Source organism: Peromyscus maniculatus, chromosome 15 (genome assembly GCF_049852395.1).
Source record: "Peromyscus maniculatus bairdii isolate BWxNUB_F1_BW_parent chromosome 15, HU_Pman_BW_mat_3.1, whole genome shotgun sequence".
NCBI classification, from domain to species: domain Eukaryota; kingdom Metazoa; phylum Chordata; class Mammalia; order Rodentia; family Cricetidae; genus Peromyscus; species Peromyscus maniculatus.
Window position 1 is genome coordinate 48,166,624 of NC_134866.1, and position 22,622 is coordinate 48,189,245.

Genomic DNA, 22,622 nt, shown 5'->3' on the forward strand with positions numbered 1-22,622 from the left:
TAAAGAAGAAGCAAGTTTAATTCTCTGTGTGGTTAAGGCTGGCCACTCACCAGGTCAACCTGTAGAACCCATCAAGGCTAAAACATACATAATTCTATCCAGACACACTCCATCGGACAGTGAATTTATCTGAGTGTTTGGGACCATTCCCAATTAAGTAAACAAATGAACACAACCCCAACCTTACAGGACCAGCTAAGGGGCTGTCTCTAGAAATACCATTTTCCCAAAACAAATGGTCTCCTGACAACCAAAGGCAATAACACAATCTTGTCTAGACTCCTGCTTTGTGCTATAAATTATAATTCTTTGAGATGAGGAAAATTTGAATTGGGATTAAAATGTGAGATTAGCATTCATTTTTAAGGCTTGAGAATGGCACCATTATCATATAAGATAGTGTTTATGTTTTAATAGTCTCATAATTAAGTATTTATATTTAAGAGGCATGGAATAAAACGACACAGCAACTAGGATTTGTGTTTAAAAAAACATTTAAGCAAAAAGAAGGATGGATGGAACAAGAGGTTCAGAATCACAATTGTTGAACCAAGTCAAGGACCACAGGCAGTTGTACTATTAGAAAATAGTTGTACTATTTTCTCCATGTGAAGCCTGTCTGAAATGTTCACCACAAAAGTTAAAAACTAGTTCAGCCCAAATAAAACTAGTTTCTTACAATTTTCAGTGCCTGAAACATCTCTGTCTAGGTGGACAAACATCTCTGTCTAGATGGCTCTCATCTCCTACAACTCTTCCTTTAGGCTACGCCTAAGAGTCAGCCTACATCTATGAACCACAGATACATCACCAGCCCTTATGTATCAAAGCAGCATCAAGAAAGCAATGGGGTCTAGATTGTGTCCTCTAGGTTCATGTTAAAGACCCAACCCTAGTGCTCCAGAATGTGTGTCTACAAAGATGTAATTAAGGTAAAGGAAAAAAAAAAAGGCTTATGTAGGCATGCGGGAAGCTGTCTGTTTGGGAATATGGGATTTTCAGGAAGGTGATTAGGTTAGAGTGAGGCAGTGGGTAGACATTAGCCTGGTATAGGTGGTGTTCTTGTGATAAAGAGAAACACCAAGGGACAGGAGCAAAGAGGCAGCAAGAGGGTGGCCGTCCATAGACCAGACACAGAGGCCTCGGAGGAGACCAGTCCCACCAGCATCTAGATCACAGACTTCAACCTCCAAAAAACGAAAGGAAGCTTGTGTGGTGTGGCCCTCCAGCCCGTGTCCCAGGCACACTGGTCCAGGAGGGGATGGAGATGGGGGACCTGCCTCTGTTGAGGCTATTTCCCTTGTCCTGCAGGCACTTCACTCTTGGCTGGGATTCTGTGTTTTCCTCTTCCTCGTCTTCTCTTGGTTCAGGAGTACAGGCGTGAGACTGTGGCTCTGGGCTGTCTTACATTTGCCAGATCTGTGCCTGAACCACGGACGGTCACTTTCCTGAGGCCGCGTTGGTCCGTCCAGTGCGTCTCCTTCCAGAAGGTGCCACCTCATCTTCAGACACAAATTACCCCTGGGAGGTTATGGAAATTTAAAAATAAATAAATAATAAACTACTTGAGGGATTACAGTACAATAGTAGCCTATAATTCCACTCTTCATCTCTACTGAAAGAGAAACAGTGCCCCAGTACGGAAAGCATTTATTATATCTTAAAAGAAAGCTCTTATTTCTGGTTCAGAGATTCAACATGGCATTTATAATTATATTCTGGAGTCAATACTGTTAAAAATTTGGGCTTTCATGCTAAAAGTGATTTTTAAAAAAACATATATAATTACCTACTAATTCTCCCCAAATGGTGTGACTTGCCTTTTTTTTTTTAGATCATAACTCATCTTAAACAATCTATTTTTTTTTCTTTTTGAGGAAGTCTAAAATAACACATGGGTGGCTCGGCCTTGGCATAGCTAAACTCTGGAACATTAAACTGAAGTCATAACAATGGGTAATATTTTAATATAATGGAAAATGATCATTAACTTTTCTAGACAGGAAGGAAATGAATTTTCCTCATTGTACACATTCTGAGGAAAAAATGAGGACAAGACTATTTCAAAGGATGTTCTACCTCATTCAAATGGGCTTTAAGTACCATCCTGACAATAGACTCAGAGCCTGGTGTCAGCAAACTGAGCAAATAGAGTGACTGAGGAAAGAATGAGGCGTGATGCCTCTCCAAAACATATGCAGATGAACTTGAGATTTCAGAGGATGATTAATCCTACACAGCAGTCAAGTGCCTTCCCAAGGGTCTCTCTCAGATCTCAGGTAAATCGCAGTCTTTATCACATCCCTTCCCCCCTGACTCAAAGCGAATATCCTATTAAGCCTTCATAAGCCCCTTTCAACTTAAAATGGGACATAGTAATATTAAAAATGTGCATTTATTAAATATTCTATGAAAGTCACAAAACCTTCAAAAATATTTTCCTTAGACACCTGGGACAGTAGCTGTATTTCTGAAGCTGCGAGTCTCCAAAGTTCCCATTGCTCCAATTTCAATTACAGCCTTCCCACCCCGCTCCCAGTGAGTCTTGTCTTGTTCTGCTTTTTCTAGTCACCTCCATTTATTTCCTTTTTGTTTTTTCTGTGACTGCATTCTTCAACTATCCAAATATAAACAGTTGTATAATAGACACACATTCCAGGACTCCCTTCCAAACACGGGCTGCCAAGTCAAATCAAAGGGGACCAGAGACCAGACTCATTATTCCAGTGATCACACACTAGTTAAGGAAATAACAGAAAGCCAGCCAATATTTCAGCAATCAGGGCGAAGTGACCAGCCAATTTTGTTTCCTTCTCTTTATGTTTTATCATTTATGGAACTCACGGCTATAGCCACAGTGTTCCGAGGATCCCTGGGTCTCTATTGAACTCACTCTGGCAGGTAACTATTACAGAAATAGACATAGGCTGTCTTCCTCCTGCCCCCATCAAAGAGCAGCTCATTGTTTCACGGATTTGGAACCAGTTAACCCACCCAAAGGAGTAACGTTGCTCGCTGCCCTTATGGTACTGAGTGTGTGCCCTTCAGTCGACAGGTACTCCTTCCAGCAAGGCTGGCCATGTACAACAGTTGTATCTCGGTGTCCCTTAAGCTGAGTGTCATTTGAAGCTGGCAAGACTATTTGCACTTTGCATCACTGATTAGAACTTTGTCACAGATCAACTTTCTGTCCACCTGCCTTGCTCTAGTCTCCGATGAAGCCCTGGGGCGCAAATGTCTGCCGGGTGAGCTCCCTGTGACCCTGGCAAGCCCTGGATGGGCCCACCCTCCCCTGGGGAGAAAAAGAGAATACAGAATTCTGAGGCATTCATGAGCCTCATTCCTGCCTTTCTATCAGCTCTCTGCTTGGCTTCCCTCTGGCCTGGGGTACCACAGCCTGGCAACAGAGCAATGTTTGTGCCTGCATGATGTCCTGTGATTAAGGGGGGGAAAATTAATCACCACCTCTCAAATAGCAAAACAAACAAACAAAAGCCCAAGCTTTTAGAAAAGGAATTCAGGCTTGTATCGTGAATGTTAGGATTCCAATGGAGTCTGTAAAAAATGAAAATGATTGCTCATGAGAGTAACTTAATTTACCAAATCCTTCCTCCTTTCCCATCCTCCTCCTCTTTTTTAAATCAAGGTCTTTAGCTTCGTAATAAAAGGCAAAATTGGGTCAGAGTTGGAGAAGACTGAGAAAGAATAGAAAAGATAAAATTAAAAATAAAAATGTCTACCATCCTTTTTTTCCGTAGACTCTTCCACTGCACACAGGAGACGGGTCAACAGGTCTTCCAGTCACCATCTCTCACTGAAACAGGGTCAACAAACATGACACACTGGAGTCTCTCTCTCTCTCTCCGCCCCCTCTCCCCCCACCCCCCACCCCTGCCCCTCCACTTTTCACTGTGGTATAGTAAATACAGAGATGCTGAGAAGTAGGAAATGCCAAAGGAAAACTAGGCAGGAGAGTGCAAGAGTGCGGCGGATGGGGCAGCATTGTGAGGAGACAGTGGAAATCATTGACCGTGCAGAGTCTGAGCGCCGGTCCTGGAAATCATCTGCAAAAAAACGCACCAACTCCCACTCCGGAGTACAGCACTGCTGACGCGCGCAGTAATGAGAACAAGAGGGACAAACCCAACATGTTGGCTGCCGATGCTCATTCACTCTTCACTTCCGTTCACAGAGCATCCTGGCAGGCATCCACAGCGCCATATGCTTTCGGGAAGTGGGGAGGCTGAATGCTGTGGCTGTGGGGAATTGAGCCTTATTGCTTCATAAGATTCCTGGTGGTAGAGCTATTCTGAACAAGAACACGTCCCCATAGGTGTGCTCCAGGAATTGCAGAATAAAGAAGGGACTTTGGAGAAAGCCTTACACAGTTGGGTAGTGGGATCCCTGAGAGGCAAGGCTCCTGCCCCAAGTCCTACAGTCTGCAACTCCTGACCACGTTTGAGTCTTAGGCTCCTGGCTTTAGTCTGTGGCTTTAAGAGGGATGTTATGGGTGTTGATTGCAGTGCAGTGCCTCCAATCCTTTCAGTAAATCTAGGATTTTTTTCTTCTCTTAATGCCAAAGAATTAATATTAATAAATTAATGAAGTTAATTAATTAAATTTAAATAATTAATAAAATTAATAAAAAGAAAGAGGGGGAGAGAGAGAAGAATGAGGAAAATGCAGGCTGTGGAGTAAAGTAAGTTTCTGCCCAGTGTCAACAGTGACACAGTTTTGGAGTTCAATTTCCTAATCTGTGAACTGGGGGCTAGTCACCGTCACCATCCACATCTTACACAGAATCCATGCACCAAGCATACCAAACACATGCAAGAAAACAAAACAACAACAACAACAAAAGTCCACAATTCCAGAGCGAGCTCTGTGTGTAAGAAGCCGTCAGTGGGTCCGAGACCTGGCATGGCGAAGCATCCTGCCTTATTGAGATTTGCTCGGCTGTCCTTAGCCCCAGAGACTGAATTCCTCAGGCTGAGGCCTCTTGTATACGTATGGACACACATGTGCTCAAGTCACACTGTAATGAGTTGGCTTCCCAAAATTATCTAAGAAAATCAGTTTCTAAAGAGGTGTTTTGTTACAGGCCCCCCACCCACACCCCCAGACCTTAGCACAACTGACTCCATGATGGAAGTACCATTCAGGCCTTGGAACCCAGCATGTAGGCATCAACGCCTGCCAAATTAAGAACAAAGACCTAAACCTTCAAAGTCCATGGTTTTGAGAAAGTCCCTCAATGTGCTAGCCTTGCTTTTTGGCTTCTGTAGTTACGCTTTTAGCTAACTGTTCTTACTAACTGGAGTGTGTCAACACAGGATGCGGTTTTGTGCTTAAGAGTTCACCCTGAGAAAGGCTCAGGACTGTGCTCAGGCCAGAACAGGCCCTGTAGTTTCCACTCAGCCAATAGAGACTTTCTATTGGCTTGAGCCTGTGCCTGAGCGGTCTTCTCTGGTGGGTACCTCACAACAGTTTTAAGAAAGGAAATGATGACCGTTATACCTAATATAGAGTCCTGTGTTGATTCTTGATGAAATAAATAAAGAGAATGGTCCAGAATGAAAGAATAATTTCTGGAGAGTAGCTGGGGGCCTGGGAAGATGGCTCAGTTGGTAAAGTAAGTGCTTACATTGCTAACAAGAGAACCTGAGATACTTGATCCCTAGAAATCACACAAAAATGCCAGGCTTGGGGAGGTGAGAGCTGGGGAAACTGAGGCATGCAGACCCCTGCTGCTCAATGACTACCAAGCCTACTGGGCAGGCTCCTGACCAAAGAACAGTATCTGACATTTACCTCTGGCTTCACATGCATGTGACACACACACACACACACACACACACACACACACACACACACACACACACACATACACTCATGCATATGCACACACTTGGCTTAGATGAGACCAACTTTAAGATCATGAAAGGCAAGTCAAGGCTATGACCTGAGTTTTCCCTCCCCGTTCCTGTGAGTTTAGGATCCTGTTCTCAAACTGTGACCCCAAGTTTGAGTTACTTAATTCACTTCTGCCGGATATTTTGTCGCAGCAGAAAGAAAAGTAATTAATAGAGGGAAAAGAAGAACCTTCTCTGGAAACATGGCAGTTCCTTTGTGAGCATGGAGAGCAGACAGCCTTTGCTTTAACGTGCTCCTTGTCCTGGATGGGCCTCTGGTAAAGGCAGAGAGCCTTGTTGCTGTGGTCTCTGGGAGGGGACTACACAGATGCATTCATGAGCACTAGGCCACAGGCACGCATGTGCATCCCACACTGTGGCCTCCCTGCCTTTGTTGAGTGGGCTCTTCTGATGCACACCCCCAAGCCAGCAAAAAATGTGAACTCTGTTTTTGTAGCCTCTCTCCTAAGAGTGCTTTTCATTTTGGAGCCGGCCTGATAAAAAGGGCCACTTCACCAGCACCACAACTGGCTCATTTCTTTATTGGAATTATTCGAAGTTGCACCCTTGGTGATCCCATCACTCAGAGATTCAAAGAGAGGGAGAAAGCAAGTAATTAAAATGCATAAAGCTGAAAGGGCAATTACTGTCATACACCATGATCAATAAAACAACAATCTAAAAAGGCAAGCTTTTCACCATACCCTGAGACTAGCATATAGGGGCTCTGTCGTGTTTGGGAAAGGCAAGAAGTTCCTAAGTAAGTGCCACAAAGACCACACACACCTTTCAGAGGCTTCTGCACGCCAGCAGAAAGAGTGTGGACATGTACATCAAGGCCTTTTATGAAAATGTCTCAGCAGAGGTCATATTACAGGCAGGGCTGTCAATCCTCTTCCCCCCAAACACATGTAAGTATGGGGTTCACAAGCCAAATATACTTCAAGAAAACATGGTTGGGGTTGGAGGGAGAAGAAGAAGAAAGCTAATCTTTATAAAAATTAACAGTTGCCAAGATTAACTATTGCTCTCGACTGGGCCAGGCCAGCTGGGTAAGCTGCCTCTTAACCACTTCTATTCAGGATTCTAAAGTCAACACAATGTTCTAAGGCAGTGGTTCTCAGCATGTGGGTTGTGACCCCTCTAGGCTCCACTGACCCTGTCATGGGGGTTGCCTTAGGCCATGGGAAAACACAGATATTAATATTATGATTCATAACAGTAGCAAAATTACAATTATGAAGTAGCAATGAAAATAATTGTATGGTTGGGGGTCACAACATGAGGAACTGTATTAAAGGTCTGAAGGCAGCATTAGGAAGGTTGAGAATCACTGTTCTGTGGCAAGAGATAAAAGGTGACTTAATACCCTAGGTTGAATGTTTGACTTCTTTAAACCTGACATTGAAATGGAATTGCCATGGGGCTAGTGAGATGACCCAAGGAAGAAGTTAAAGTTATTTTTTTAAGGAAATTCTTTTATTTTTAAAATTAGGAAAAAACTGAGATCTAACTATCATTTTTTTATTATTAAGAAATTTTCTATTCATTTTACATACCAACAACAGATCCCCCTCTTCTCCCTCCTCCCGCCCGCCCCCCAGCCTTCCCCCACAACCCACACCCCATTCCCACCTCCTCCAAGGCAAGGTCTCCCATGGGGAGTTAGCAGAGCCTGGTACAGGGACAGAGTGGGAGAGCCAGGAAAGAGATACCATGATAAATGGAGACATCATGGGGATAGGGAGAAACGGGTGCTAGGGAAGTTCCCAGGAATCCACAAGGACAACTGCAGCTTAGACTACTAGCAGTCGTGGAGAGGGTGCCTGAACTGGCTTATTCCAGTAATCAGATTAGTGAACACCCTAACTGTCATCATAGAGCCTTCATCCAGTAACTGATGGAAGCAGATGAAGAGATCCACGGCCGGGTGCCAGGCCGAGCACAAGGAGTCCAATCAACAAGAGAGAGGAGGGATTCTATGAGCAAAGTTAAAGTTCTTGATGTTTAATTCCCAGAAGGAGAAAACTGACCCAACTATTTTTCCTCTAATTTCCACATTTATGTGCACCATTTCAGGTACAAACATGTACATGTGCATGTGTACGCGTGCACACACAAATAAGTAAATAAATAAATAAATAGATTTCATTGTCAATAGTAATAGAGGTGAGGTCTTTAGGATGAGGCAATGGGACCATGGGAACTCTACCTCAATGAATGAAGCTAATGCCTTAGTAACATGGTTTTCCTCTCTAGCTCTTCTGCCGTGTGAAGCATTACTCCCCTCCAGAGAACACAGTGACACCACCTTGGGAATGGAGACCATGTCCTCACCCGATACCAAAGCTGCCCATGACTAGACAGTGGACTTCCCAGCTTCCAGAACGTTGAAGAAATGCAATTTTGTTCATTAATAAATCAGCCAGTCTTTGCTCTTCTGGTGCAGTGGCATGAGTGGTCTATGACAGGTACACAGCAGCAATCTTAAATCTGTCCACCTTCTTAAAGTCAAATTTGTCATTTAGGACTATACTAGAAAGGTACTAGAAGATGCTTTTTGCCATGGGTCTCATAAGTGGTTGAAGGCAAAGCAACAATTTTGAAAGGCAAGCTTCTTACTACACATGAGGCTAGAACCTATGTGACATGTTTTGGAAGTTCAGGACCATTTTCTCCATTTAGCTCCATAGGTCTTGTAAATCTCTACTCAATACTTTGAGACATCCTTTGGAAGAGAGGGACCCTCTAGCCTGATTAGTGTCATCTGGGACCATTGGCCATCCAGGTATCAGCGCAGCGTGTCCACTGTGAGCAGAGCCTTGTACTGCTGTTGCTGAAAGGAGAGAGGCAAATAGAAACAGAGCCTGCTTCTTACCTCCCCAGTGCTGATAACCTACCGGCATCAACAGGACAAGCAGAGGAGAGACCAAAAGATTATGCCCATCGCGGAAGTACTGTCCCCAACTCCACCTCCATCTATGTGCAATTCTGTGTCTCTACAGCTTTTCAGAGTCTTGGAATTTCAGCCGATTCCCAGCCCATGCTTGCTGCATTTAAGACAAAATTAGAGAAAACCCAAACACAAATAATGTAGTACATATGGCGCCTAACTGTGAGACCAAACAAAGCAGTCGATTAAATAACTTCTGGTAGCATGAATGAGGTTAGTTTGGCAGTGGACTAGGGAGGAGGGTAGGAAATGGGATTCTTTAATGGAGACAGGGATAGAAATGTCTGAATTCACACGGGGAAATAACATGAGGATGGCTTGAACAAATGGTGTCTGTCTTGGGGAGCTCCAGTTTTAGATATGGTGTATTTTGGGAACCTGTGTGAGCAGGCAGATTGGTGTCCAGCCACTTCCTGTAAAAAGGCATCCTCCTTCTTTTGCCCATGTGTGTACTGGCCAAAGGGAAGGAAGGAAGGTAGAGGTCTGTGGGGTGAAATGGAATGCTGGAATGTTCTGAGCTTCGTTGGGAAAGAACAAGCCACCTGACATAGAACTGGGAGTGGTTAACAGAGGTTCAGTGGGTTGGGGGAAGGCCTGGGATAACTTCCGGGAGTGTCTTTATTAAGTGATGGCTTGCCATCCATAGGTCTAGATGTGACCTAAGCTATTAAGACCGTGAAGCAACTGTAAGTAGAAAATTATTAAGAAAAATGAGCACTTATGCAAAATTAAGCAAGAACGAAACTTGGGGAAATGACTTGCTGCTGGTTGGATACAAAATGTCTCCAAAGACTTATATACAAAGGCATATAAACTAAAGGCTTCATCTCACAGCAGGATTTAGAGATAGTTAGATCACGAGGACTCTGATGTAATCAGTGGGTTGATCTTTCCATGGATTCATAACTTGGGAAACCATTGGCAGGTATTGGAAACCATGGGAGATGGCCTTGATTGGAAGAAGGAGGTTGGTAAGGGTATGGCTTTTAAAGGATACATCTTATCCCCACCCACCCTTTTCATCTCTGCTTCCTGGATGTTAGGAGGTGAGCAGCTTTCTTCCACAATGCCCTTACATGATATCTCAGTTTCACCTCAGGTCTATGGTCAGCAACAGACCCTACTGACCATGGACTGAAATCGTGAGAAAAATGAGATCTTTCCCCTTTTCAGCTGGTTTTCTTAGGTCTATTGTCACAGGGACAAGAAGCTACCTAACAGCCATCCTCACATGCATGCAGAATTTACTCTTTCAGTGTGAAAGGTTATTGGTGTTGGCGAGGCTTCCTGCTTTTGGCCAGACTTTCCCACTGTGAGTACACCAAATTCCTGTCAAAGAATAGAATGGATCCCATGCTAGGGTCTGGGAGGGGAGCCTGATGGGAGAATGAAGAAGCAATTTCTTTCTATAATTTAGGTATTTTCCAGTCAGCTCACACTTGCAAATCCTACAAGCATTTCTTTTAGATTTTAAGATGTTGGAACTAAAAGAAAAGGAGTCCGAGTCCCTTGCAAACCTCGGGGGCTGTTTTATTCTTTACTAGTCATCCACATTGCTTATATGAAGTATTTGCTTGAAGGAAGTAGCGTTTGGGAAATATCTGGATCCACTGGTTTGGTTTTGTTTTGGAGACAATCTAATGCAATTCATTTGTAATAGGATTTGACCTGCACTAAATTTGAATGTCTGTGTTATTCAATAGACTTAATGAAGTTTTGTTGTTGAGGTACATCTAATATTGTACATGTCTTCTGTGGACCCCAGGTGGAAATGATGAGGCAGGCTAATAATACTAGCATGCTTTATAAGAAGGCATTAATTTATCGGGGAGTTCACATATGATCTCTTTAATATTTTACCTTGGGGAAGGCTGAAGGGAGAGGAGCAGCTTTAAAAACCCTATACATATAAAATCAGCCCCAATATAGGACCAGCTTCATTAATGCCTGCCTGCAATCATTTTCAAAGATGGCCCCCTGCACTGAGTCACATCTCTCCTCATATATGCATCATGGAGTTTCTGGTTCTGGGAGCTAGAAGATTCCGTGGCCTGCTGTTGCCCACATATGACACGAGTGAACATTACACTCCAAGCATAAGAAAATCTGCAATCTCCTCCTGGTCCTTTACACTTTCTAGGGCATCCTCTCTTGGAATGAGCTGCGAATGTTAAGAAGCCCAAACCACCCAATGAGAACACACATAGTAGCTCCAGCTGACAGTCACCAATGGTCATCCTTGGACTTCTAGCTCTGTTGAGTCTTCAGGTGACTCCAACTCCAGCTACCATCTCACCATAGTGGGATGATATAGCTTGAATGAACACAAGGGGGCTGACTACAGAACTGTCAGACATGTTGATAGGTTATCTATAGCTTCTAAGCTTCAGGGTAGCCAATGGCATAGCCATGCCTAAACAGAATGCCCTCCAATGCTTGACTAGATATGCTACTTGGGGACTTGATCCTTGAGTTTTCTTGTAAGCATCATCTCAGAGGAACACATCAATGTCTTTCAAGGGCAATCCCCTCCAGTGATCTGTAACTAAGGTCACTTCCAAAGGTTCTCTTACCTCTTACATTGCCACACTGAAAACCAAGCTCCTAATATTTAAAAGCTTGGGGGAATACTCAAGTCATGGCAAACTACAGTGCTGTGTGTCACAATTTTAAAAAGCGCTTTTATGTCCATATCTTTTAAAAAAAAATTTATTTATTTAATGTACGTTGGTTTTTGCCTGCATGTATATCTGTATGAGGGTGTCAGATCCCCCGGAACTGGAGTTACAGACAGTTGTGAACTGCCATGTGGATGTTGGGAATCAAACCTGGGTTCTTTGGAAGCACAACCAGTGCTCATACCACTGAGCCATCTCTCCAGCCCTTATTTCTGTATCTGAATTTAATTTCTTTATAAGGGGAAACAGGTTTTCCCAAACACTTCTTAAAATTTCATTTGTTTTTGCAGCACTGAAGGCTGACCCTAGGGCTTTGCATCTTCTACCTCTGAGTTAACCTCCAGCTTCCAAGTATCCTTAAAAAATCCTCCACTTACTATTTGTAGTTCAGGGAGATGTCCCCTGCCTGATGGGCACTGCTCTGGCACATCACATCATTTTTGTTCTATGTGTATAAAGAGACAAGAAGGCAGTTAAGCTCTGAAACTATAATGAAACTAGAATAGTAAGCATGATCCTGAACAGCTTAGTGGCAGAGGGGTGGGGAGCTGGAGACGGTTAAAGCTGAGGATGCCTTGAAGTTCTGTGGGTCTTACATTCCGTCTCTTCCTTGTGTGTGACCTTTGGGTCTGAGTAAGTACAGCCTGATGTTCAAGGCTCTTTAGGTAACCTGAAAAGAAAAGGATCACTTATATATGTCATTCCACTGGACATAAGGGGACACTAGTCCAGTGTTCTGTGGCTTTATTCCATGCTTCTCCGGAAGAAAGCAGGGTAGAGGAGGCTTCTGAAGTCCACCATGTCCCTGTGACTAATGCATCTAGTGGATAGAGAAAAAAAAAAGCTTCCTCAGGTGAAATTCCAAGGACTTAATCCAGAAGATCCTGGAGTCTATGTGCCTAATGGGCATAAATAAGGAGGATGCCTAAAGACCCAATTCAGACTTTCCACATTCTAAAGCCTTTGGAGAGGACTTTTACCTGGTCACTGGTGCTTCATGATGCAGTGGCCTCTGCTGGGCAGGCTCTCTTCCCCTCAGAGTTTGTAGGCTTCATCAAATACACTGGTAGAAATGAAAGCAAATGCAAGCACAAAAATGCTGTCTGTATAGAAACCGTGACTTCAAATTCTTACTCTTTATTCTCCCATTTCCTACCAACATTTCCTTGAGAGCAGAAGGCACCCATCTGCCCTCAGCCACTCCAACCTCTTTCCCACCCACCTCCTGTCTACCCTCACTCTCAGTGGCAGCAACTTGGATGTGAATAGGAAGAATACAGGGACCCTCTTATAAGAGGGACTTGGGGTACCTGCATCTGCCCAGGGTTTAGCAATCCAACCCTTCACATAAAGGCCCCATTCAGACCACAAAGCAGTGACTCTGGTCTTCTGTTTTACATGTTGCCCTTGGCTTCTAGGACCAAAGCAGATGAAAAAGGGATAAATGGTGACCTGTCCTGCCTGGCTGTTGAATGTATCCATGTCTAAGCAGCACTGACAGGAAAGGGCACTTTACATTTACCCCGAGGACAAGGAACTGGGCACTGCCAGCTCATCCTGTTACTTCATTTCCACCCTCAGTTTGTGGATAGAGCTGGCCAGTTTCATAGAGGCTGTGCGTATTGTCCAGGGTAGCATTGGGTATGGGGAGCTAAATAAGTATAAGAACTGAGTGGGTGTGCTCACAAAGCTATTTCCTTCCCTTGAAATCAAACTTGATTAAAAACACGTTAGCCCTCGTCATCCCAGGGCCAGCACTGCCCAGTACAACCATGCAGATTGTGATCTGTCTGTCTCTAGTGTCACCACCGTGGGGATCTGTGCTGATGGCACAGTGTGGGGTCATCAGTGCCCCACCCGTACCTACAGTGAAAAGAAATTTGGCCAAATCAGTAATTTCCTGTTGGAAGTGGGTACAGTGCTTCAAGCCTATACTCCCAACATGTGGGAGGTTGAGACAGGAGGATTGCTAAAACCATTTAAAAAAACAGAAATAATAAAATAAATAAATAAACAAACAAACAAATAAATAAATAAATAAATAAATAAAAAATAAACAAACAAAACTTTAAAGCAGTCACCCCAAGCACAGTTTCCCAAGTTTTCAGTGTTCTCACTTGGTTCAACAGAAACTTCAGTTTGCAAGTCATTGTTGCTTATTAGCTGATGTGCGCACCTCATCTGCTTCCAGGGAGTTTATGGCAGGCAATTTATAACACCCACCTCAGAACCAGGAGCCAAGCATTGCCTTCAGGGAGTTGAACTCGCCGTGTGAGAGATCCGCAGTGTGAGAGACTTCTCAGCGGCATGGGGGCCTTAGGAGTGCTTCCCTCCAGCAAAAAAAAAAAAAAAAAAAAAAAAAGTCTAGGTAGGCATCGCTAAGCTCCTCTCAGTGTCTCTCCCAAGATCTGGCAGGGACAGCCCAGGTCTCGGGAGGAGCCTGGCCCTCCCCAGGTGTCTGACACACCCTGCAGGCTAGCCTCAGGAGCCAGAGCTGTTAGCGGCCCAGGTGAAATCCTCAAGGGAGACTCCTAATCAGAAGTGAAGAGGCCAGGCTTGAGGCACTGGGAGGTGAGGCAGTAGCATCATCGCCGGAGTTGGGTATCATCTCTGAAAGGAGAGCAAGACGTGCTAGGCAGGGTTTTTAATATTCAGGTTGAAAGGGGGTTTTAAATGCGGCTTGGCATCATCGGCAATAATCTACTTATTTGCTGGGGGGGGGGGGGATGCCACTTGTGCCTCTTGCACAGACGTTTGAGAAAATGCTCCCACCCCACCTCCACCCTGTTCCCATCTTGGCTGAATGTCTTGGCCACATTCCTGTGGGCCCAAGGCTCCCAGGGCAGGGTGCCGGAGTTACTAGCTCTGCTGTGGCTCTCTTTCTTCACACGGTTCAGGTCAATGCTGTTTTCCTTGGAAGGTCCAGCCTCAGTGTCTGGTGGGGGAAAAGCGATAGCCTAGCCACTATCGTGAGTTGTCCTCTGCTTCATTTCTCCTCCTGATGCCTGTCAGGCACCCGAGATAAAGAGGGCTTCCCGACGTCCTCAGTTGTCACCGACGCAGCCGGGCAGTCCGTGCTCAGTCGCCTCGCCTCTCCCCATTTCCCATTTCTAAACGCGCAGCATTGATTTGCACATAGCACATGCTGCCTCCAAATAATTGACAAATCTCCCTCCTCAGCATAGCCAATGGGATCAGATGAACAACTGGAATTTTCAGCCACTCCACACCTCCCCCCCCCATCCCGTGGAGACTAAGAAAAAAAATGCACATCTAGGAACAATATGTGCAAGCGTGGTCTCCTGGCAATTTGCAGCCAATTACAAGTGTACATTGCTTTGCACAATGGATGTGCTGCAGAAAAGGTTATATGCAAATCGAATTTTTGTAAATTGAATTATATTTAACATGCACCAAGGGAGTGGGCTATTTTAGGGAGACCAAAGTTGAATTCATTTTGTGGGGCAAGGAACCGTTTTTTTTAAAGCAAGTTACCATCCTCCAATTCATATATATATTTCAGATAAGATCAGTGTTTACTATGACTTTTCTGAACTGCAGCATCCCTACAGCGCTGAAATGATAATAAGATAGTCAGGATCTCATCAGAGTTCTAGAGGTAGGAGAAGGAAGGTACAAACTAATGATTCTGCTCCCGACGGGAAGGTGGATGAGACAAAAGGGAGACTTGCCAGCATTAATCTGTGAGCTTCCCTGTAGTGCTATTGTTGTTTGGGTCTAAGTGCAAGGGACTCACCTCAGCCGGAGCTCTTGGTGCCTGTTACATTATTCTCCCTGGGGATTGCAGACCCCCCACCCCACCCCAGATGATGTTATGTAACAATGGGCAGCCTAATCAGAGCCCTGTTAACCTTTAGATCGTCTCAGCAGGGGGTCTGTGGCCTCTGGGCTCTGTAAGGCCTCCACAAACGCCTGGGACCTGAAAGAGCACTGTGTGTGTGTGTGTGTGTGTGTGTGTGTGTGTGTGTGTGTGTGTGTGTGCGCAAATCAAAATGAACAAACCCAGAGGTAAAGAGCCGCAAACTGTGACACTGTGTCAACTTCATTAATTGTGACGTTTAGCATTCATAAAAATTTAATTACCTAAGAATTAGAACAAAAGAAATACAACTGCCATTATTCATGGCTACTGTAATAGTCCACACTGAAAAAAAAAATAAAGTTCCTAGGGAATCTAGAGACAAACTGTGTTGGTCAATACAGGCTGGGTTATCTTTGAGGAAACATCTAACCCTGAAATGGCAGTAACACAATACAAAGACGATTTCTTTCTTTCTCAGGGATGAGGTTTGAGTGACTCTCTATAATGATGTGGTTCATCAGCGACGACCTGCCACTTCCACAGGGGGCATCCAAGCCTGCTTCACTCATGAGCTTCCCGTTGTCTCTGCCCAGAAAGGTATCATCGCTTCTCGGTTTCATGGGCTGCAGCTGGTTACATGTGCTTGGGAGGTACAGTTTTTAGTACATTTAGAGACACCTGATCTTGTTTATGATGTATACTACTAAAATCTGTAAGAACCCATTAAGATAAATATAATGAGCTCACTCCATTCCTATACAGCTGGGGACTTAAACAGATATAAATACAAAAGGCAACAAAAGCCATTGGACACCTCAGGACAAATTTATCATAAAATCTGCAAGAGTTCTGTACACATAGAACTTTATTAAAGGATAGGAAAGAAACCAGTCCTCTTTCTACTGTTTGCATTGAGTATGATTGTGATTGAAACATGAATTTCTTGATACTGGTAAGGACATCTTATCCAATGGCTAGAAAAAAAAAAAAGACAACTTGTAGAAGATGACTATGGGTGACAGACAGAAAATGTACTGAAAGCAAGTGAGGAGGATGTTCTTTTCGTTGCAGATAAGTAGACAAAGGCTACAGAGAGGTTGGGCAGCTCTCCAAGATGGAACATCCTATTGGAGAAAGGTGACAATATTAGTCAGTGCAGAAAGAGGTCAACCAGCCATTGGCATCACTGGCTAGTCTTAAAAGATAATATAGGCCGAGGCAGGAGGATTACCATGAGTTTGAAGCCAGCCTGGCCTAAATAGTGAGTTCCAGGCCATCCTAGACTCTAGTGTGAGGACGTGTCTCAAAGAGATAACAATAATAACAATAAAAATCACAGATTATAAATGATCATAAATATTTGAAGTAAAATAATATCAAAACACAAAACTATATAAGAAATTTTCAGGAAGCGGTGAGAGAGGTCGGGGGAAGTATCAGGGGAGCAGATGTGAGATGAACAAGGACGCATATGTATGAAAATATTATAAGGAAACTCAAAAACTTAAGAGAAAGAAAATAAAAGGTTTTCCCCAGGTTTCCTTACAGTAAAAATAGTATTTTTAGTGTACATTTCGGGTATATTTTGGTATGTTTCAGAGGATTTGAAATGGAGCTCGGAAACACAAGGGTCCACCACAGTCCCATCCTGCAATCGCATTGATTGTTTGATCTCCACGGAATGCCAACAGGGCAGAGTTTGAACTCTTCAGCAAGGATGGTGAGGAGCTTCCAGGGCTTCAGGCAGCCCATTCAGTTAGGCTTGTGTTTGGAGCAAGACGGAGTGGCAGGGATATGGCGTTGAGAGGGACATCTTACAAGCTGCCCGTGTCCCTGTTAGAACAGGCTTGGTGGGTCTGTGGCACAGGGCTAACCTGGGACTTCCGGAAAGGAGAGCAAATCTTCCTAAAGGAAACCACTTCAAGGAAGAAATGGTCAAGGACAGTAGCCTGGTCCAAAGACTGAGTCACAGGAAAAAGAAGGAAGTGACTTTGAACCTCCCATTCTCAAGGTTTAGATCCGCTTTCTTTTTTTAATGGGTTTGCTCAGAATAAAAGAGTATTCCTTGCCTTTTCCTATAGCTCACCACCACTATCTGTCTACCATGCAGCTTCCTTCTGCTCCGGATGTCACACTATTGAGCTACACCATCTTTTTTGTTTTTCCCTGTGTCCTACATCCCCTATTTACCACCAATCAATGGCCAAAGATCACAATTCCAGAGTAACTGGCTCACTTAGCTCACCCTGCCCCCTACACACACACACACTGGAGCTAATTACAGAGAGGCTGTCATTGGAAGACAGAGAACACAGGACCAAAAGGATTCTAGAAAACAGGACTAGGGAAATCAATAGGACACTTACCTTCTTCCTGACACTGCTGGAGCTGCCCGTCTACATAATGGAAAATCTCAAGTGGTGGAGAGGCCGGCTGTTCTCTATGACTGTAATGGTTTATCTCGATGGTCACCTTGACAGGATCTTGAAGCTCCTTGGCATCGTATCTCTGCACACACCTGTGAGAGAGTTTGTAGACTGGGTTAATTGAGGTGTGAAGGTCCACAGTAAGCTTGGGTGGTAGCACCCCATGTGTTTGGGTCCCAGATTGAAGTCAGTCCAGGAAGAGAAAGGAGCAGAGCACAGAGCACCAACATTCACTTCTGTTTCTTGACTGTAGATGCCCTCGTGTTCCATGCTTTCCCACTATGATGGACCACAGCCTCGAACTGCAAGCCAACAACAACCCTTCCTCCTTTAAATGGCTTCATCTCAGGCATTTTATCATAGTAACGAGAAAAACAACAAAAAACATAAAAACAAGAGAGCAACCATGGCTACCCATGCTTCCTGCTCAATAGGCCACTGAACCTCGTTGTATCATGACTTGGGAGACAACTCAATAACTGGTACATTTTCCCAGGGTGATACGTGAACATTCAGCTGTATTGATGATACCATAGAAATGATTTGGCATGGCCTTATTGAGATGGTGGTCACAGAATTAGGTAGAAATGAAAGGAGACCCAATTGAGTGTCATTTAAATATCCCTTGTAAAAAGTTTTAATATGAGGGACTCAGGGGGTGAGAAGCATAGAATGAGGTAGGAAGGAGAGAAACTGAATTCAAGGATATGGTAAAGAAATGTAGTGACAGAGATCTGAGAAGTCTAATATCAGGGAGTGACCTGTCACACATTTGAGTATTGACAGCAACCATCAACAGGAGAAGCTTCATGTATCAGCTCTGAGTCAAGGATATAATTCCGGTCAGTGTCCTGGCATCCTGGCTTTTAATCATGACTAAACTCAAGCCAGCTCAAAATGCCACCCTAAAAAGTGCTTAGGAAGGTTTCTTCAGTTTCTTTTGAATGATGTATGTTGTGTGACATTTTGATTGCATTCCGACAATAAAGCTTGCTTTGAGTCAGAGGGCAGAGATAGCCTCTAGCTGACCAAAATTAACCATACAGGTCTTGGAGGACTGAGGACAGATAGGAGACAGGAAGTAGCAAGGCAGGGCTGAGAGAAGATATCAGCCCTTTTGGATTGAGGAATGGAAGAAAGAGGAGGCTACTGGTGGCTTCTCCGTTGATTCTCGGATCTCTCAGGTTCTTACCCCGATATCTGATTCCTGATTTTTTTTTTATTGATAAAGCATAATTAGATAAATACTTCAGACAGACTTTTTTTCCCTTGGTGCTATGCATCTTTTAAACTAGAAAGATTTAAATATATTTCCCTTAAATCTATATCCATATGTATACATACTAATACTTTTACATATATAAAATGTATAGACTTTTTTTTCTAAGAAAATTTAGGGAATAAGAGAAATTGGTAGTAAATTTGTGCACATTCATTAATTTTGGAGAACCTGTACTGATTAACAGAATTTTGCTTGTGTGTATGTGTGTGTGTGCATGATTGCGTGCACACATGCAGAGTTCCACAACACCCTACTAAAAGTCAAATTTTGGAAGCTCACTTTAATACACAAGTGTTCGAGTTAGCTACAGTGACATTCTGACAACCTTTAGTGAACACAAAAGGTTATATCAAAGACAGCAAAAACTCATACGTATCTTTAAAAAATATCAAAACTCCCATATTAGGAAGGATTGTCCTTTAAAATAGTCATCTGGAGGCCCTCAGTGCTTTCTTTGATGGCTCAAAACTCCCTTCAAACTCACTTGAGATTATTTTAGTATATCCTTTTCCCATTGTCAGACATATTCCAATGTCTGAGTCAGAGACTGGATGACAAAATCACCTAACACAAAACTGAACATGTCTCCACTCTACATGTTTGCATTTGACACAGACACCCAAAGGGATGTGCTTGGGGCATGGCGGAAGACTTCCTTTCCACTTGTCCTTCCTGGTCCCTCTCCAATCATGCTTTGAGGGGCTTTGCTTTTTTCCTGGAGAGTAAAGGGGTTTTCCGATCCAAAGCTCAACATAGGCACAGATGGGAAAGTCTTCTGAGACTAAAATTCACTAAGTTTTGAGGTGGGGAGTTTGGTCTGGGGCTTCTAATGGAAGTGGGGATGTTCAGAGTGTGAGGGTTGGGTCTGGGGTGTTCCTTGGGGGTTGGTGATATGTTTCTGTAGCACCAAGCAGATGTGTTCAGAGACAGAAACAAACCCACCCAACAGAGCAGGGACTCAGAGCGCTGAGTCCTTGGGAAGCCAGTGACAATTACTTCTGGACGTGGCTGATAATACATTTCCTTTGGTGTTCGCAGTCTAAATTCCAAAGGGGGTGGAGCAGGATGGGAAGGGTGAGTGGAAAGGCAGATTATAGAGGAAAAAAATACAAAAGAAAAATCCCTGCATTTGACTTGGCATCTTACAGCCACACTGACTTGGACACTAAGGATCTTTGCTGTTGCCTTTTATTCATTTTTTTGTTTGTTTGTGAAACAGAAAACTTCACACACACACACACACACACACACACACACACACACACACACACACACACACACATCATGTTTCCTCATCTGACTATTTGCCTGTTCCTGGCTGTGCAACACCTCTCAACTTTATTAAATATAATTATACAAAGAGTGGGTCATGGAATAGAGATATCCCCTCCTGAGTAATTTAAAACAAAATTTTCTTAAAAAAAAAAAAACAATAGATTTGCACTTGATTTTCTTTTTGAACTCCATCAAATCAATGACAAAGTGACTCCTTCGTATTTGCTCGGAAGTCAATTGCTTTTAATGCATGTCAGGTAATCCTAAAAACAAATTCTACCGAGCTTCAAGGGGAATCTCAGGTGCGTGCTCTGCATGAACGGTAAAGGCTGTTTCACAAAGGGCTGGGTACTCTGCCTCTGCACAGTCTTCTACCCTTGGAGCAGGCGCGTTGACATGGCCAGGTGCTGTTTATGCATCTCCCGAATGAATCTGCATCAGTAGGCACGATCTGAGAAGACCAGAGAAGCCCTGGGCGCCTCTCAGGGCAATTCATTTGTTCATTCATTCACTCATTCATTCAAGCAAAGTCTTCACTAAGCATTTAACGTGCCCACGACACAGGCAAAGCTCTGGACTCGGGTCTGTAAAGTTGTGCGAACTGATTTCTTTCTGTGAAGTCCTATCAAGGACACAGCCTCTCAAGGGGGGCCTGCTCCACTTAGCATTGGAAATTACAGTGTGGCTCAGCAGGCAAAGTGGATTACTAACAATTAATAATGATTACTATAGTCTAAGGGGTTCTAAGTTCTCATTTATTCCAGAATGGTCCTGGGACCTCAGTTGGAATATATGGATAATGGGGGAAATACCTTCTCTCTTGAGGACCATCGTGGCAAAATTCGAGCAAGATTGGAGGGTAAATAATGAGCAGGAAAGGTGGCAGAGGTAGTGGAGGGCACAAAAGAGCCCTGAGTTCGTAAGGTGTTTACTCACCAAGGGTAGGATTCACGGGGGGAGTCATTCATCTTTACAGGGCCTCAGTTTGCTCATTTTTAAACCAGAGGAAACGGTAGCTTCCATGTAGGTTAGTGTGAGGATCAAATAAGATGCCATGAAAGAAGTGCTCTGTGTAATGTCAGGATGTGGTGAGACCCAGACCAGCACTTAATGAACAAGTGGATGATTAGAAAGGCAACTCGTGTAGAAGCCAGAGAAAGAGACTGAGCCAGAGAAAACCGATGTCTCACCTCCTTTCACTGGCCTCTTTTCACTGGGGCCGGGGCTTCTGTGCTCAACCCCTGTGCCGGTGTGACAGCTAATGGTAGCCTTCCGGCATTGACATAGCTCACATTGATAGAACTGACTCTAATAAGATCATTCCATGTCTACCGAAACTCCGCTTTCAAATATTCTTCCTAAAGGACTTGTATTCATGCTGAAGCAATTGCCCCACATTGCAGTTTGGAAATTATGGTTACTGTTCACTTGGCTCTCTTTAGGAAACTAGGCCATGAAGACTTCTTCCGGCTACCCTGAGAGTTTGTCTCCTCATATTGTCGCCTACTTTGCTTTCTGTCTTACGTCCTGTACTTTTCCTATCCCAGGCAGTGGTATGGGACTAGAGCAGGGTATTGGGGATAATTGGGGGTGGGGGGTGCATAAAGACATGTGCTCCTGGCTCTCCACTACACAGGGAGCCTGGAGAAGTAATAACTGTTGTTTTGAGGAAACTGACCTCCAGTCTTTCCTCCTTCATCAGGATTTCACAGGCTCTGCTATCCAGATATTTTGGGAACATGCCAGAGGGAATGATCTGGCAATCTACAAAAAGTTCAAAATTCATAGTCATCTTTAAAATGATTTCAGGGGTGTGGGTGAGATGGCTGAGCACATAAAACTCAAGAAGGCCGAAAACCTGAGTTTGATTCCAAAAAGCTACGTAAAAAAAGCCAGATGTGGTGGTGCAACTATATCTCAGCTCTTTGATAGTGAGACCAGAGGCAATGACAGAAGTTTCCAGAAGTACAACAGAAACAGGAGATGTTGCCTCAACAAGTCGAAGAAGAGAATCAACACCTGAATTTTATTATTCTCTGACTCCTCCATGTGTGTTGGGCCATGCATGCACTTGTACACACACACATACACACACACACACACACACACACACACACACACACACTTTTCTTTTTGGTTTAATTTTTTTTCTAATGATTTTAGGCTAATTCCTGAACCAATAAGCGCTGGCTTACTGGTTTATAAAACGGAACCTATTATTGCCTTTGGATGATGAAACAAGATAATGTTGGGGAAAAACAACACAAACTGTA

General features: G+C 43.8%; 1 long non-coding RNA gene across 4 annotated transcripts in view; it reads right to left on the minus strand.

Annotated features, from left to right (window-relative positions):
* Positions 1 to 22,622, minus strand: part of LOC121822931 (uncharacterized) — a 27,466-nt gene continuing 4,844 nt past the window's right edge. Inside the window, exons 3-9 of one of the 4 annotated variants that reach the window (XR_006064239.2) lie at positions 17,733 to 17,884; positions 13,767 to 14,153; positions 12,524 to 12,606; positions 11,921 to 11,988; positions 8,813 to 8,962; positions 3,741 to 3,814; positions 318 to 1,521 (exon numbers count right to left, since the gene is read on the minus strand). This is a non-coding gene — a long non-coding RNA (uncharacterized LOC121822931). Of the gene's footprint in view, positions 1,522 to 3,740; positions 3,815 to 8,812; positions 8,963 to 11,920; positions 11,989 to 12,523; positions 12,607 to 13,766; positions 14,154 to 16,213; positions 17,885 to 22,622 lie in introns of those variants that run through there. The other 3 variants (XR_013044765.1, XR_006063988.2, XR_013044764.1) reach the window with 3 other exon arrangements.